Here is a 16240-nt window from a genome sequence, read left to right on the forward strand (position 1 = left end):
TATAGACATGTTACAGTTTTTTTCAGTTGCTAACACACAAAAATCTCACATAAAGCATAATTATTTAAACTCACACTCAAAGAGCAAAACCTCAGCTCAATACTCCAAAAACATTTTCAGCTCTGCGCCCAATTTGCAATTCAACTTGGCACTTTTTGCAAAACACTGCACAAGGTTCTCTAAGTAAAACACAGTAATCTGACATTTTCACTTATTTGCCATTTTTAAAACACTGCCATTAAAAATGCCACACACATGAACCAATCAACAAATACACGTGCCAAATGAACATAAACACGGAAATGCTTTATTGTTGACTCAGCAATCAGGATGTAAGCACTTGAACAAGGTTCCACATAATACCTTTTTACAACATCAATGGATATATGGACAGCAGCAAGAGGAAGAGGCAGAGGGAAGATAAGAGTGAGAGGGAGGATGAACTGAAGTCAATTGAAGAGTTTATTTGCAGCACAACGGTCAAAGCTGCAGAGCATACTTTTGGTCACACAACTGCAACTGTGTTTGCTGTGCATACATTTTGTTGTGGAGAGAAATACAAATGTTTTGTTTCAAAAGAATATTGGTGTTTTTGCACATTGTTCTGTAGTGCATAATTTTCTACATACAGAAATAAAAAGCATAAAAGTAAGAGTGCTTTAGATTGAGCACCACAGTGTGTAGTTAGTTGCAAAAGTTGGGTTTCAATAAGAATTGATGTTGTTTTGAGTGCAGTTAGTCATTATACAGGATATATACGTTTTTTTGCAACTCAGATACGTAATTGTATGGGACAATGTCAGCTTTCATCGAGCAGCCACCGTCCAAAACTGGTTCGTTGACCACCCACAATTTCTGCTTCTGTATCTTCCACCCTACTCTCCATTTCTAAGTTATCTTCGGCATGGCGCTGGAAGGTGTATGACCGTCAGCCATACGAGCGCTTGACTCTTTTGGAGGCAATGGAAGAGGCATGTGATGAGATTGATGTGAGTGCTATCCAGGGATGGATACGACACTCAAGACGCTTCTTCCCTCGATGTTTAGCCAGGGAAGATATTGCTTGTGATGTGGATGAGGTGCTGTGGCCAGGCCCAGCTAGGTGGCGAGATGCACCCGAAGCACTTTTCTCCTCTGTCTTTTTGTTTTAAAAAAAAAAGGTTTTCCTCAAAGATTTCCTTTACATTTACTGTGTTTGAGGCATAATTTGTGTTTACACAACTGTTACTATTTGTTCTGCATGAATGTTGCACCAATTTGTTTTGGACAAAAATAAAAGTATAACAATGTATATTTTTGTCTCTGCACATCATTTTGTAGTCTTGAACAATCTTTATATGCAGAATTCTCTACATAGAGGAAAAAGACGAGTGTGCTCTCTAGATAAAGCACCACAGTGTATAGTTGGTTGGACAAAGTGGCTTGTACTATAAGTGAAGTGTGTGCCATTTGGTGCAAAAGTTAGGTTTTGGTAAGTGTTTATGTAGTTTTGGGTGCAGTGCTTCCTTTTGCAAGAAAAATTAGGTGTTTTGCACTTTGGGTGTGTGGTTTTGAGAATTGTGTTTAGTGTTTAGAGAAAATGAGCCCTGTTGTCAAAAATATATTTTAGCAATTGAAAAAAACTGTAATCACAAAAAAAAGCTTTAGGAAGACACATACTAATCTCTGCAGAAGAAAATAAGAATGTATTTTATCGATCTTTATTGTTGGAGTCAACCTGAAGTGTGCTCTTCTAGTTCAGATAATTTCTTCATGAAGTTGTGTTGAAATCTTGACACCCTTTAACAAAAACCAAACCTGTGATAAACATTTGCTTCTTGTTTTTGTTATTTTAAAGATTAAATATAATAATAATAATATTAAATTAAAATATATATACAGGGAGACAATTCAGTCATCCGTGCTAATGGGAAAGTCCTGACCTGACGGTGCTGGAAAAGAGGATCACCAAAGCAGCTGCAATTGGTCCCGTGGAAAACATAAATGTACCACATTTCATTGCACAAATCAATAATATGTACACCATATATCAACCACACTACTTACCTTATCTTAAGAGGCAACAGTAAGTCAGGGTTATGCCTGTTCTCAGTGCAAACATGCATCTTTAGCTCACTGTCAGTTGGTCACTCCACAGATATGTCCTACCCTTTCAAAGATTTGCATAGCATCTTGTTTCTCGTTCTCAGAAAAATAAATAAATATCTAATTTTTCTCTTTTCTTTCTCATGTTTAAAAGTTCTTCATGTTCATACGGTGTTTTCTTAGATTTTTAATAGAGCTCTTAACTGATTTTTCCAGGACAAAGGTAAAGGTACAATAAATAGACACCATCATTTAATCCCATAATCCATAGTTAGTTTAAAGTGCAGGATTAACAGTTGACATAGTTAGCTCAAAATGACAGGTTAAAATCGACAAAAAGCGGAAAATAGTATAAACTGTTCAAATAGTTATCTTAGAGTTATAGATAAACAGTTTAAGTAGCGTAGAGTTATAAATGAACAGTTTCAATAGTTAGTTTAAGCTAATGGATAAACCGTTTAAATAGTTAGTTTAAAGTAATGTATAAACAGTTTGAATAGTTAGCTAAAAGTAATGGATAAACAGTTTAAATAGTTAGCTTAAAGTAATGGATAAACAGTTAAAATAGTTCGATAAAAGTAATGGATAAACAGTTTGAATAGTTAGCTTAAAGTAATGTATAAACAGTTTGAATAGTTAGCTAAAAGTAATGGATAAACAGTTTAAATAGTTAGCTTAAAGTAATGGATAAACAGTTAAAATAGTTCGATAAAAGTAATGGATAAACAGTTTGAATAGTTAGCTTAAAGTAATGGATAAACAGTTTGAATAGTTAGCTTAAAGTAATGGATTAACAGTTTAAATAGTTATCTTAAAGTAATGGATTAACAGTTTAAATAGTTAGCTTAAAGTAATGGATAAACAGTTTGAATAGTTAGCTTAAAGTAATGGATAAACAGTTTGAATAGTTAGCTTAAAGTAATGCATAAACAGTTTAAATAGTTAGCTAAAAGTAATGGATAAACAGTTTAAATAGTTAGCTTAAAGTAATGGATAAACAGTTAAAATAGTTCGATAAAAGTAATGGATAAACAGTTTGAATAGTTAGCTTAAAGTAATGGATAAACAGTTTGAATAGTTAGCTTAAAGTAATGGATTAACAGTTTAAATAGTTAGCTTAAAGTAATGGATAAACAGTTTGAATAGTTATCTTAAAGTAATGGATAAACAGTTTGAATAGTTAGATTAAAGGTGGGGTAGGTAAGTTTGAGAAACCGGCTCGAGATACACTTTTTGTTATATTCCATGGAATGCTCTTAACATCCCGATAGCAATGAATATCTTAAGTGCTTTGACAAAAAATCCATAAAAAAATGTCATCTGTGGAAGCCGTAATACTGTAAAAAGTACGACCAATCATTTTAGCCGGCCCGGCTAAAATAACTGGATGGCCTACCTGCCTGTCAGCCTTCCATCTGTGCACAAACTTATCTCGTGCCCTCATTGGTCATGTGCGCGTTCGTATGTGTTGGAGGAGGGGCTCTATAAGGAAGTGGCAGATTTTCTCCGGTTGTGTATTTTCAAATTCTAGCGGGTGATTGGGTCCTTTTATTATTATTCCTAAATCACAGCACATACAATGAGCACAATAAGCTTATAATGTAATAATAAGAATCAGTCTTGTAATGTTATATAAAAATAGACTCCACAATAAACAGTTTGAATAGTTAGCTTAAAGTAATGGATAAACAGTTTAAATAGTTAGCTTAAAGTAATGGATAAACAGTTTAAATAGTTAGCTTAAAGTAATGGATAAACAGTTTAAATAGTTGGCTTAAAGTAATGGATACACTGTTTGAATAGTTAGCTTAAAGTAATGGATAAACTGTTTGAATAGTTAGCTTAAAGTAATGGATAAACTGTTTGAATAGTTAGCTTAAAGTAATGGATAAACTGTTTGAATAGTTAGCTAAAAGTAATGGATAAACAGTTTAAATAGTTAGCTTAAAGTAATGGATAAACAGTTAAAATAGTTCGATAAAAGTAATGGATAAACAGTTTGAATAGTTAGCTTAAAGTAATGGATAAACAGTTTGAATAGTTAGCTTAAAGTAATGGATAAACAGTTTGAATAGTTAGATTAAAGGTGGGGTAGGTAAGTTTGAGAAACCGGCTCGAGATACACTTTTTGTTATATTCCATGGAATGCTCTTAACATCCCGATAGCAATGAATATCTTAAGTGCTTTGACAAAAAATCCATAAAAAAATGTCATCTGTGGAAGCCGTAATACTGTAAAAAGTACGACCAATCATCTGAGCCGGCCCGGCTAAAATAACTGGATGGCCTACCTGCCTGTCAGCCTTCCATCTGTGCACAAACTTATCTCGTGCCCTCATTGGTCATGTGCACGTTCGTGTGTGTTGGAGGAGGGGCTCTGTAAGGAAGTGGCAGATTTTCTCCGGTTGTGTATTTTCAAATTCTAGCGGGCAGTGTTGCCAACTTGGCGACTTTCTCGTTAAATTCGGCGGCTTTCCAAACCCTCCGGCTTCTCATTTTTGTCAAAAGCGACTAACGACTAATTTAACGACTTGTAATGGTGTTATTAGGGACTTTTCTGGTGTTTGGAGACTCAAATATTGTTCAGCAGTTAACGAGCCGCGGGTGCTGCCGTGAGCCCCTCTGCCCTCCCATAGTAGGCTACTCATGGCGCAGTTCCACTACAGCGCGGAGCTCGCTTTAAGCGTGCCGTGTCGTGCCGTGCACGTTTTTGGTTGCGCTTCCACTAGGCCTAGTTCCGGCCCGGCTCGGCCGGGGCCACTTTTTCACGTCTTTTCTGGCCCGAGAAAATTGTGGTTCTATCGAGGCCAACAAACAGGGCTGAGTCGGGCTGAGTATGCTAAACTAGAGAGAGGAGCGCTGGCATATTTGACCGTGATTTAATTGTAATACACGTTTCAAAATGATGCCGAAGTAACAACATACTGATACCGGTTAGTAAAAACCATGAATTAATGCTTTGTCAAGTCTGCAGACAGACGGCAGGCGAAAAACCTTTTAAAATGCGTGTTTTTCTAGGTGGAGATTGGCTAAGCTAACGCAGTATATGCTCCGACCGTCCACACTCACAACAACGGCCTATACAGACATAAATAAAGCAGCGACTGTATTCACCATGACACAGGCAGTCTGTGGTGTGTACTTGTTTAACTTTTGTCGAGTTTCTGAACATATATAAGGAGCTGTGAGCTCTGAGTGCTAACAGCTAACGGCTGTGTTGTGTTTCTGGAGTTCTCACTGAAGATGACGTCACGGCTCCGCCTACACTGCGTTACTATAGTAACTACCCCAGTTCCTAAACTGTAATGGAAGCGCAGCATGAAGTGAGTCGGCCCTGTTAAGGCCAAGCCGTACCGAGCCGTACCGAGCCGTACCGAGCGTGGCCGAGGCCGACCGTGTAGTGGAACTGCGGCATCACAGTAGAGATGGGCGAGTCCTGATTAATCCGGATCATTAACCCGGATCCTAGAAATGAGCTGGTCGTGACGAGTCTCCCCTCTCCATTAACCCGAGTCCTTGAGTCCCACACTTGGTGTGACGTACAAATTAAAACTATAAATTGCGTCACTCGCTACTCTCTTTATAACATGTAAAATCACATTACAACGTACCCCAGTCCATCTACCTACCCTTTAGCAAGTATACAGGATAGCTGCCTGCCAGAAATTATCGTTTGGCTCAGGGGAGGGGACGCGGATCAGTGAAACTTCCTGCAGACTCGTGGGGACTCAGAGGAGGCGACGGCTCCTAACCGTAATAGCATAGCAGATCCAGCGATCCATACTCGTCATGTGCACGAGCATAGCCCCTCCTCCAGCACCCGGCTCCCGCGCTATATTATGGACGAGTCAACAGCAGACTCGCAGATTCGCAGATTCGCAAATCCTGACTCGCTGCAACACACAGCGGATCAGACTCGTGCGGACTCTGAGCCGTAACCATATAGCAGCAGATCCAGAGATCCAGCAGACTCGTCGTCATGCACGAGTCAACAGCAGACTCAGATTCGCAAATCCTGACTCACTGTGCAACACACAGCAGAGCAGACTCGTGTGGACTCGGAGCCGTATATAGCAGCAGATCCAGAGATCCAGCAGACTCGTCCTCATGCACGAGTCAACAGCAGATTCAGATTTGCCAAATCGCAAAATAACCCTTTTTTTTGTGATCAACATTTTTTATTAAAGCAAAATACACTGTGTAGCGGAGGTTAATATAACGTCAGTTTAATAGATAGATAGATAGATAGATAGATAGATAGTACTTTATTGATCCCAAATTGGGAAATTGTTGTTACAGCAGCATAAAAGGCATTTTACAATAAAACAAAACTACAAAATATACAAGAATAGAAATAAAAATAAAATAAAATATAAAATATACATGTCGAAATAGAAAATATACATGCAGATATTATATATATATATATATATACAAATATATATATATATTCAAAATATATGGAATAATAATATGCTCGTGAAATGCATCAACTTTTCGGTTTCACCGATAGGATTTCTACGGTCTTGGTGATGCTGACTCATATGACTCAAATGACTCGTATGATCCGGATCTCTTCAATGACTGACTCAGAAGACCCTGGCCGTGTCTCAATTCAGGGGCTGCACCCTTCGGAGTACGCAGCCTACGCGGTCCACGGAGGACCCAGCCCACGTAGACCGGGTAGGCTGGACCGAGCGGCCTACGAAATGAGACGGTCTAGCCTACGGAGCGCTTCGTATTTATGTCACGTGATACGCGCTGTTCGGTTGCGCTGCTCCAGCAGCCTGCTAGCAAATTAGCTTACAAGCTAACTCAGCTGAAAAGGATCCAGAAACTTTACTTTTACTTTTACATTTTTTGGAGATCACCGTCGGCGATGAATTAAAGAGGACCATGGCCAGGTAAATAAGATGAAGCTGTTCCTTTAGCCCCCAGTAATGTTACATTAGTAAGTTAACAAGTAAATTATATATAGCTGATGTAATTTAATCATATTATTTATTTAAAATAAGTCTTAATTGTTCTGTACTAATAAAACAATATGTTTTTTAAATGAACCAAAGCATGTTGTATAGATTGATTCTTAACAATATTAGTGTTCTAATCTTAATAGCTGTGATCAGAACAGTTTATATTCTCCTTCTTCCCCTAAACCTGCCCAGATGATGTCCCACTGACCCCAGGTCAGCACCTCCAGGTCCAGCAGCACCGTGACCCCCCGCTCTGCTGAAATACACAATTAAACATTTTCTATGACCTATTTTTTGTATTAATAAAATTAAACTGAAGACAGTTGAATGACCTAGAGATATCCTATTATTCCACTGCTTATGTACACATGTTGTAAATAATGGTTAAAACCTCAGTAAATGAAATAAACAATGTGTTTAACAATTACAATTTAATATTGTATTTTCATCTTATCACAAAGTAGAGGTAAGAATATATCCATCCTCTCTCTGCAGCTTCATGTCTTCTATTATTATAACTTTCATCATTGAGACAGAGCAAATCAATCATGTTATTTAACATCACCAGCAGTAAAACAAATATCAGCAAAAGTGTGTTTATGCAGTTGTTTATTTGTATTATATGTGCAGCAAGTATATAGAAGCAGTTGTTTGGGGAATCAGACAGACTCGAGCTATAATCGTTACATATCTATTCAAAGAAAGGACACATACAAAATCATATTCTGAAACTAAGACACACAAGTATGTAGGACGGCAGTAAGCAGAGGTCTGGGTGGAGGATGTTCCTGATCGCCGTTTTGCTTTCTTCAGCACCACGGGGTGTCCAGGTGGATGGCAGCTCTGTCCTGATGATCCGCTGGGCACTTTTCAGATTAGGGGTCCTTCTCCAGCAGATCCATTTCTCCAGAATTTTACTAATTACAGAGAAAAACAAGAGAAAAATTAAAAAGTGAATTAATCATATTAAACACAGGGTTGCAGAAGTATTATTGCAAAATGTAACTAAGCATTTCAGAGTCAGACAAACAATCCCTAAAGGATCATTTAAAATGATGTACTGTTCTGGTTTTTAAAAAACTAAAGAGATGAAATGACAGTCACACGTGCATCCCTTTGACAGCACGGCACAAACTAACATCAAGCAAAAGGCTGCTGTCTATTTTTGATTGTCTTATTATTATGGGATTAGGATACATTAAATAAACTTTAACCTTATAAAAGATGATCAAATCTGGTGGAAATATTTAAAATAGGCTTTTCTTTTAGCCCTACCTCAAAGCAGCATGAGCTGAACACAAAGGTTGTAATGTTGTCCCAAAGTTTAATAAACAGTAAAACATTGCAACATGTCAGAGAAATACATAAAGCTAACAGCAGCTACACGTCAGGGTAGCCTTTTATAAATCCCACCGTACTGTAGGCTATACCGGTCTAAATGTTTTCACTTTGGTCTATTTATGTAATATAAAGTATAACTTATCTATAACAGAGCCACGATCTCTGTATGACTTTAGTAAACTTCTGAATTGAATTAAAAATAAGTGTAAACAACAGTGCAGTACGTCCAGCTAGCTAGTTAGCGTCACATATTTATCCGTATTATTTAACGAAAATGTACGTTTTAATGCCCCTTGGGTTTGACGTGTGTGACGTTAGTTAATTTAAAGTAAGTTAAAACCCAATACTCACATTTATTAGTGATTCCTCCGCTTGCTGCTGCTTTTAAATCCACTCTGCTGGGGAGACCGGAAGCCATTTCATTTGAAAAAAACTCACTCTTCCCTGCGCGTATTGCACCCTGGGATATGGTAGGCCGCGGAGTGTACATCAGATGTATCCTTCAAATTGGGGAAAAGTAGGCTGCATTCGTGGGCCGCATTCGGAGGAGTCTCGTCTTTTTTTTAAATTGGGACAGCCTTCTTTCGGCGGAAGTGACGTATGCGGTCTACGAATGCACCCTTCGAAGGATGAAACCCCTGAATTGAGACACGGCCCCTGAGTCCGTAAAAGGATCCGGATTTGCCATCTCTAACTCACAGGCGCTCAGACTCACAGGCTGCGTTTCACTTCGGTTAAATGGATTCCTTGCGTCCCTCACTTGCGTCGTTTCCCTGCGACTAGTCCCTCCCACCAGGGAAGCATGGAGAGACGCAAGGAAACCACGAGAAGCAGGGAAATGAGTTTTAAGAGCAATGGGACGTGCTTTCCTCCGGAGCGTCACGTGAAGCGACGTCCGTTTGTGATGACGCCGCACAGCTGTTCGTCTGACAGCAGCTCTGTCCCCGTTATTTTCACAAACACCCCCGTCTCTGTTAGTACACATTTACCGACACAAACATTTGTATCATCTGTTGTAGACCCAAATAAATAAAATCAAATAAGAACTAATTCTCAAAAAAGATAAACGCCATTCTTAAAATGTATAAACGAATATTAGTTTGATTAATATTGATTAGAGTGCACAATATAAATAAAAGAATTGAGAGAAGAAAAAGAGATATGTTATCTATCAAAACCCAGTTAGATTAACATTCATTGGATTGCACACTTAGTTTGTTTGTGTGGATATGTAGCAAATTAACATGTTAAATAGCACTTAATGACTGACTGAATGGAAATGACAATAAATGAAAATGTAAAACGAAAAAAGCGATCACGAAAATGTTTCCAATAAATGAATGAAATGATTTTTGTCCACTTTGTTGTTCAGATATATCACATATTTGTAACTGAATGATGCATGCATTGAAACAAAACACAGTATGAACTGAGGAGTGAGTCCCGTGAGTTTTCTTCACTCCGCTGGGAAACTGCTCTCATGTCAAGAAGCATCAGATCATTGCATGCGCTGCATCGTCCAATCAGTGAGCGATACACAGTAAGGGGGCGGGGCGAGTGTCTGAGGATTTAATCGAAGGATGGTCTGGTGGTTCCTCGGTTATAGCTCCTCCATTATCGCTCCTCGCTCCTCGATCCTCGGTCCTCCGGCAAAAATAAGGCCATTGGGACGCTACTCAAGATGGCGCAGACAAATCAACTTCCGGTGAGACCGAGACCGAGGAGCGAGGAAATGAAAAATAAGAGAAGTGAAACGCAGCCACAGTTGCCTCCCGCAGCAGCTCAGCTGCAGTCAGAGCAGAGAGGACGAGACAGCCACACTCTCCCGCGTCGAGACTGCAAATGAATTGCGCATGAGCGGGATTTAAATGTAAAATGTAAATGTTTCTTCACTGTCACACTATAATAAATAACTGCCTTTGCTTTGCTTTGACTCACACAGCCTCAGTCACTTAATCACCTCGTCCACTGTGTGTGTGCCTCTGTGACAAGCTAAACATCCACGTAGGTCATCATGTCAGTCTAAAGTTACTGTAGGCCATGGGTCGGCAACAGGCGGCCCGCGGGCCATTGTTGGCCCGCCAGCAATAATATTTGGCCCGTAATTTTGAGAATAAAAAATAAAAAAATATTTTGAGATTTTTTCTTTTTTTTTTTTACAACATCGGACCGACAGTCGCACATATAGGCTATAATGTCCGAATAGAGAATCTACCTACACCTGAATAATGCTTATTGTACTTTTATCTATGTTGAGAATGAATGACATACAGCACAGGCACAATCAGGCAGCGGGGTGCACTGACGTAAATTAAAGTACTTATTTAAAGGACACCTATCATGCTATATTTAAATGATATATTGTAGGGCCATACCTATATAAGGTATATTTATACGTTTCTGTTTTCAAAATACCAAACAGATCATGCATTTTAGCCATGCCTCATTTCACTCTATTTGCTGTTCTCCAGCCCTGTTTTTGCAGGGGGCTGATTCTGTGAGCTGCAGCTGACCACGCCCCCCTGCAGGAGAGGGGAGCGTGCTCTGATCAAGTCAGAAGAGGGGGAGAAAAAGAGATCTCCGTTCTCCGTGTTTTATTCTTATATTATTATATAGAGTTGTTATTCATTTGTTTTAAAGCTCAATAAATAACAAAGAAGACCTTTGACCGGCACTTTTCTAATTTTGTCCGGAAGATTTAAACTTTAACGGACATCTTGACCGGCGAAAGAAAACCTAACTGAAACTCTGCCGCACGGTCCCCTCGTTCCTTGGAAGAGACGGAGAGGTGGGTGTTTGTCATCTTCTGGTGGACTAACCGGAGAGAATTACAGTGCTTGCCTCGGGGAGGGAGAACAAAAGCCACAGCGGAGAATAAACAGAAGGGTAACCATGGCAACCATGCGCGGGAAGTCTTCTTCGCTGCTTTTGTGGCAGACTACAGCGCCACTTACAGGCCTGGCATATGTACTACAGCGTCTCCAGCGCTTTCGAGCGGCAATGGCCGGCCGTGGCCCAACCCCACATTCCCCTGATAGGTGGAGAGTTGGCCCAATAGCCGTAGCGCCACCGTCCATTCTACTCAATTTGATCAGTAACCCATATGTGGAGACATACAGTCATACACCTTTTCAATGTCAAAGTACACTATTGCCATTATCTCTTTCATTTTCAATGTTTTTTCCACATCATTACTCACTCTTACTAAAGCATCTATTGTGGACCGCCCTTTACGAAATCCGCTCTGAAAACTACTCAGCAGCCCTTTCTGCTCCAGTACATGTGAGAGCCTACGGACAATGATCTTTTCCATCCATTTACATAGGTGTGATGTAAGAGCTATTGGTCTGTAGTTACTAGGGTTAGCTGTATCTTTCCCTGGCTTATTGAATGGTAGCACGACTGCTGTTTTCCACAAACTTGGCATATCTCCTTCTCTCCAGATTTTATTGAAAAGACTCAGCACCATTGTCATAGTTTCCATAGGTAACTGTCTAAACATAGCATAACATAGCTGGTCTTGTCCTGGGGCTGTATATCCTGTACCTTGTAAGGCTATTTTGAGTTCTGACATTGTAAATTCCACATCAAGAGCTGACCTATTATCCTGTCTCTTCTCCTTCACGTTTTCATTCTCTGCTAGTAACTGCTGTTTTTGCTGCCTATGAATCACTGAGATGTTCCCCGCTATGTACTGCTGCAAGTGTCCTTCCTAACATATCTGCCTTCTCTTTATCTGTCACTGCCATCCTCTCCCCATCAACCAAAGCTGGAATTTTAATGTATTTCCTTTTCCCACTCATCCGCTTAAACATGGACCAGACATCACCTAATTTTACTCCTCTGCCAATGGTAGAACAAAATGCTCTCCATGTTCTCTTTTTTGTATATTTTATTGTCCTTCGAGCAGCTGCCCTTTTCCTTTGAAACTCTATAACATTATTTTGTGTCATGTTTTTCTTTAATTCTCTAAATGCATTATTTCGCTCTTTAATAGCCCTGCTGCATTCCTCATTCCACCATGGCACCACTTTCTTCCTACCCTTGGTTGTTGTTTTGGGTATACTGTTCTCTGCTGCATTTAGAATATGTTGCGTTATTTGGCTTGTAATGACCTCTATGCTTCCCTCTGATGTTAGCAGGTGTACCGACTCCTCACACCATATCCTACATTTCCCCCAATCAGCTTTAGCAAAGCACCACCTGGTTATTACACCTCCTTCCTGCATATATACATTAGTATTCATTTTAGTAAGCACTGGATAATGGTCACTTCCTACTGTGGAGTTATTCAAAACAAACCATTCGCATGTATGAACCAAACAGTTTGACACTAATGTCAGATCCAGGCATGAGACTGTCCCCCTGTGTACATCTGTCCTGTTCAGTTGATTAGTTTGTGTGCATTTCAGTTCTAGTTTTTCTGTCTGTCTTTGTGAGATTATTGATGTTGTTGATCCATTTGAGGTGGAGTTACATCAATTTACCTATTCCTTGGCTTTCTGCTATGGTAGGTGGAGGGGAGCGTCCAGTGTTGAGCAGAAAGAGGCTGCTCTGGCAGAGGCGCACCAGATGGCAACAGAGCAACCATGTTTAGTGAAGTTCTTACCTGGCTGGATTATGGACTTCCTCCCGACATGTGATTTCCGGCCTGCTAGCCCCAGGCATGCTAGCCCCCTGCCTCCCAATTCCCAACCTGACACCATACGTCTCGGTGTGTTCTGTCAGCCCCTGCTTCTTCCCCATTTCCTGCTCCTGTCCAGGATCCGTTCTCGGGTACTCGTCTGGCTTTTGGAGGTCCACGGAGCCTCCAAAAGGCTCCTAAGAGAAGGAGTCGCAAGTCCAGGCTAACAGCCCGAGCCCCAGAAGCCATGCTTTGGGCTCCAGTATAGGCCCCAGCAGCCATGGTTCCGGCTCCAGTACCGGCCCCAGCAGCCATGGTTCAGGCCCTGGTTCCGGCCCCAGCAGCCATGGTCCCAGCCCCAGCAGCCATGGTCCCTGCTCGAGTACCGGCCCACACAGCCATGGTCCCTGCTCCAGTACCGGCTCACACAGCCATGGTCCCGGCTCCAGAACCGGCCCATACAGCCATGGTCCCGGCTCCAGAACCGGCCCACACAGCCATGGTCCCGGCTCCAGAACCGGCCCACACAGCCATGGTCCAGGCCAGGGTTTCCGTTAGCCGGTAATTACCGGTTTTTAGCTGGTAAAATTTAATAAAAAACGGTAAATTCAAAATGTCCGGTAATAATTAGGGATGCTCCGATCGATTGGCCGCCGATCATTATCGGCCGATATTCACTCTTAATAGTGTGATCGGTGCTCTCTATAAAGGCCGATCAGGAGAGCTGGATCTGATCGATATGGACATAAACGCGAGTGAAGTATAACCGGACGCGAGAGAGAGATCAGATCAGCTGCTGCATAATCACCTGAAGCCCAGCCCACTGTTTAGCGAGCTGCATGAGAAACTGACGGGCTGTCAGGAGAGAGAGGGAGGGAGAGAGGAAAAGAGAGGATCCGTTTCTCCCGTGTTATTATTCAAAGTTAATGTAAACTTTTGAATAATGTACTTCATCTACTACAAGTAGTTTGTTTGAATGTAATAATTATGTTGTTGTTTGTGGAATCATTTATTGAAAAATTTATCTGAATTTTTTCGATATGTTACGATTATAAACTGAAGCAATATAAAAATGACTCCCATTAACTGAGTTTTAAACATCAGCATATCCGGTCATTACCTGCTAACGTAACTCTGCTACACTATTCTTATTATTATTATTGAAACATGAGCGGTAAGTTTCGAATTTGTCTGGTAAAATAAATTCTGTCCGGACATTTGACCGGCGAGAAAAAATCCTAGCGGAAACCCTGGTCCAGGCTTCTGTTCTGGTCCCAGCAGCCATGGTCCCAGCTCCAGTTCCGGTCCCAGCAGCCATGGTTCCGGCTCCAGTTCCAGCCATGGTTCCGGCTCAAGTACCGGGCCCAGCATGGTCCCGACTCCGGTTTCAGTTCCAGTACTGGCTCTTCGGCCGACGCCAGCACCCCGTGTCCTGTCGGCGTACCGGCCGACTCCGGCTCCTCGTCACCTGTAGGCTCTCCGGCCGACGCAAGCCCCTCATGTCCTGTCGGCTCTCCGGCCGACGTCAGCTCCCTGTGTCCTGTCAGCGTACCGGCCGACTCCAGCTCCCCGTCTCCGGTTGGCTCTCCGGCCGACGCCAACCCCCCGTGTCCTGTCGGCGTACCGACCGTCTCAAGTCACCTCTCAAGTCCCCTCTCGAGTCCCCTCTCAAGTCACCTCTCGAGTCTCTTCTCGAGTTCCCTCTCGAGTCCCCTCTCAATTCCCCTCTCGAGTCCCTTTCCAAGTCCCTTCTCAAGTCCCTTCTCAAGTCTCCTCTCGAGTTCCCTCTCAAGTTTCCTCTCAGGTCCCAACCCCGTGTCCTGTCCTGTTGGGGGTCCCGCCGACACCTGTCTCACCGGGGGTCCTGCCAACTCTATGTCCTGTCCTGTTGGGGGTCCCGCCGACTACTGTTCTGCCGGGGGTCCTGCCAACCCAATGTCCTGTTCCGTTGGGGGTCCCGCCGTCACCTGTCTTGCCGGGGGTCCTGCCAACTCCTTGTCCTGTTTCGTTGGGGGTTCCGCTGAGGGTCCTGCCAACTCTGTGTCTTGTTCCGTTGGGGGTCCAGCCGACACCTGTTTCGTCGGGGGTCCTGCCAACTCCTTGTCCTGTTTCGTTGGGGGTTCCGCTGGGAGTCCTGCCAACTCCGTGCCCTGACCTGTTGGGAGTCCCGCCGACACCGTGTCCTGTCCCGACGGCTCCGGTTCCTGTCCGGCCGACACCGGTTCCTGTCCCGTCAACACCGGTTCTTGTTCCGCCATCCCCAGCTCCCAGTGCTCCCAATTCCTGTGCTCCTGCTCCGGCGATCCAGCTGAACCCGGAGAGGCCCCATCGCGGCCTACGCCATCTTCCTGCCCGTCTTCCTGCCCGTCCTCCGGAGCTGTCCAGGCACTGCCTTCCTGCCCGTCCTCCGGAGCTGTCCCGGCACTGCCTTCCTGCCCGTCCTCCGGAGCTGTCCCGCCTCCGTCCTGCCCGTCCTCCGGAGCTGTCCCGCACTGCCTTCCTGCCCGTCCTCCGGAGCTGTCCCGCCTCCGTCCTGCCCGTCCTCCGGAGCTGTCCCGCACTGCCTTCCTGCCCGTCCTCCGGAGCTGTCCCGTCTCCGCCTTCTTGCCCGTCCTTGTGCCCGGCCCCCTGAGTTCCCCAGCCGCGGCCTTCGCCCTCGAGCACGGCCCCCTGACTTTCCCAGCCGATGCCTTCGCCCTCGAGCCCGGCCCCCTGACTTTCCCAGCCGATGCCTTCGCCCTCGAGCCCGGCCCCCTGACTTTCCCAGCCGCTGCCTTCTCCCTCGAGTCCGGCCCCCTAATTTACCCCGACGAGGTCTTCACCCCTGTCTTCGGCCCTTTGAGTTTCCCCGCCGCGGACTTCCCTGCTCTGTTGCTGTTCCCCCGGGCCGTCCGCACAAGTCCCCCTTCTCGGCCTCTGCCTTGCCCCCGGGCCGTCCGCCCGAGTCCCCCTTCTCGGCTTCTGCTTTGCCCCCGGGCCGTCCGCCCAAGTCCCCCTTCTCGGCTTCTGCTTTGCCCCGGGATGTCCGTCAGACATCTCTTACACTCTTGTGCCACAGTGTAAGTGAAGAACTTCATTTTTGCGGACATATGCCAAAGAGGAAGTGTTTAATAACTCAATCGAACTCATAAACCGCATCGGTCATTATTGCATTCAATCTTTAAAAGTCATGAACAAGATAACGACAAAAATCAGTGTTTATAAGAAAATAAACATG

This window comes from Trematomus bernacchii, unplaced genomic scaffold, assembly GCF_902827165.1.
Source record: "Trematomus bernacchii unplaced genomic scaffold, fTreBer1.1, whole genome shotgun sequence".
NCBI classification, from domain to species: domain Eukaryota; kingdom Metazoa; phylum Chordata; class Actinopteri; order Perciformes; family Nototheniidae; genus Trematomus; species Trematomus bernacchii.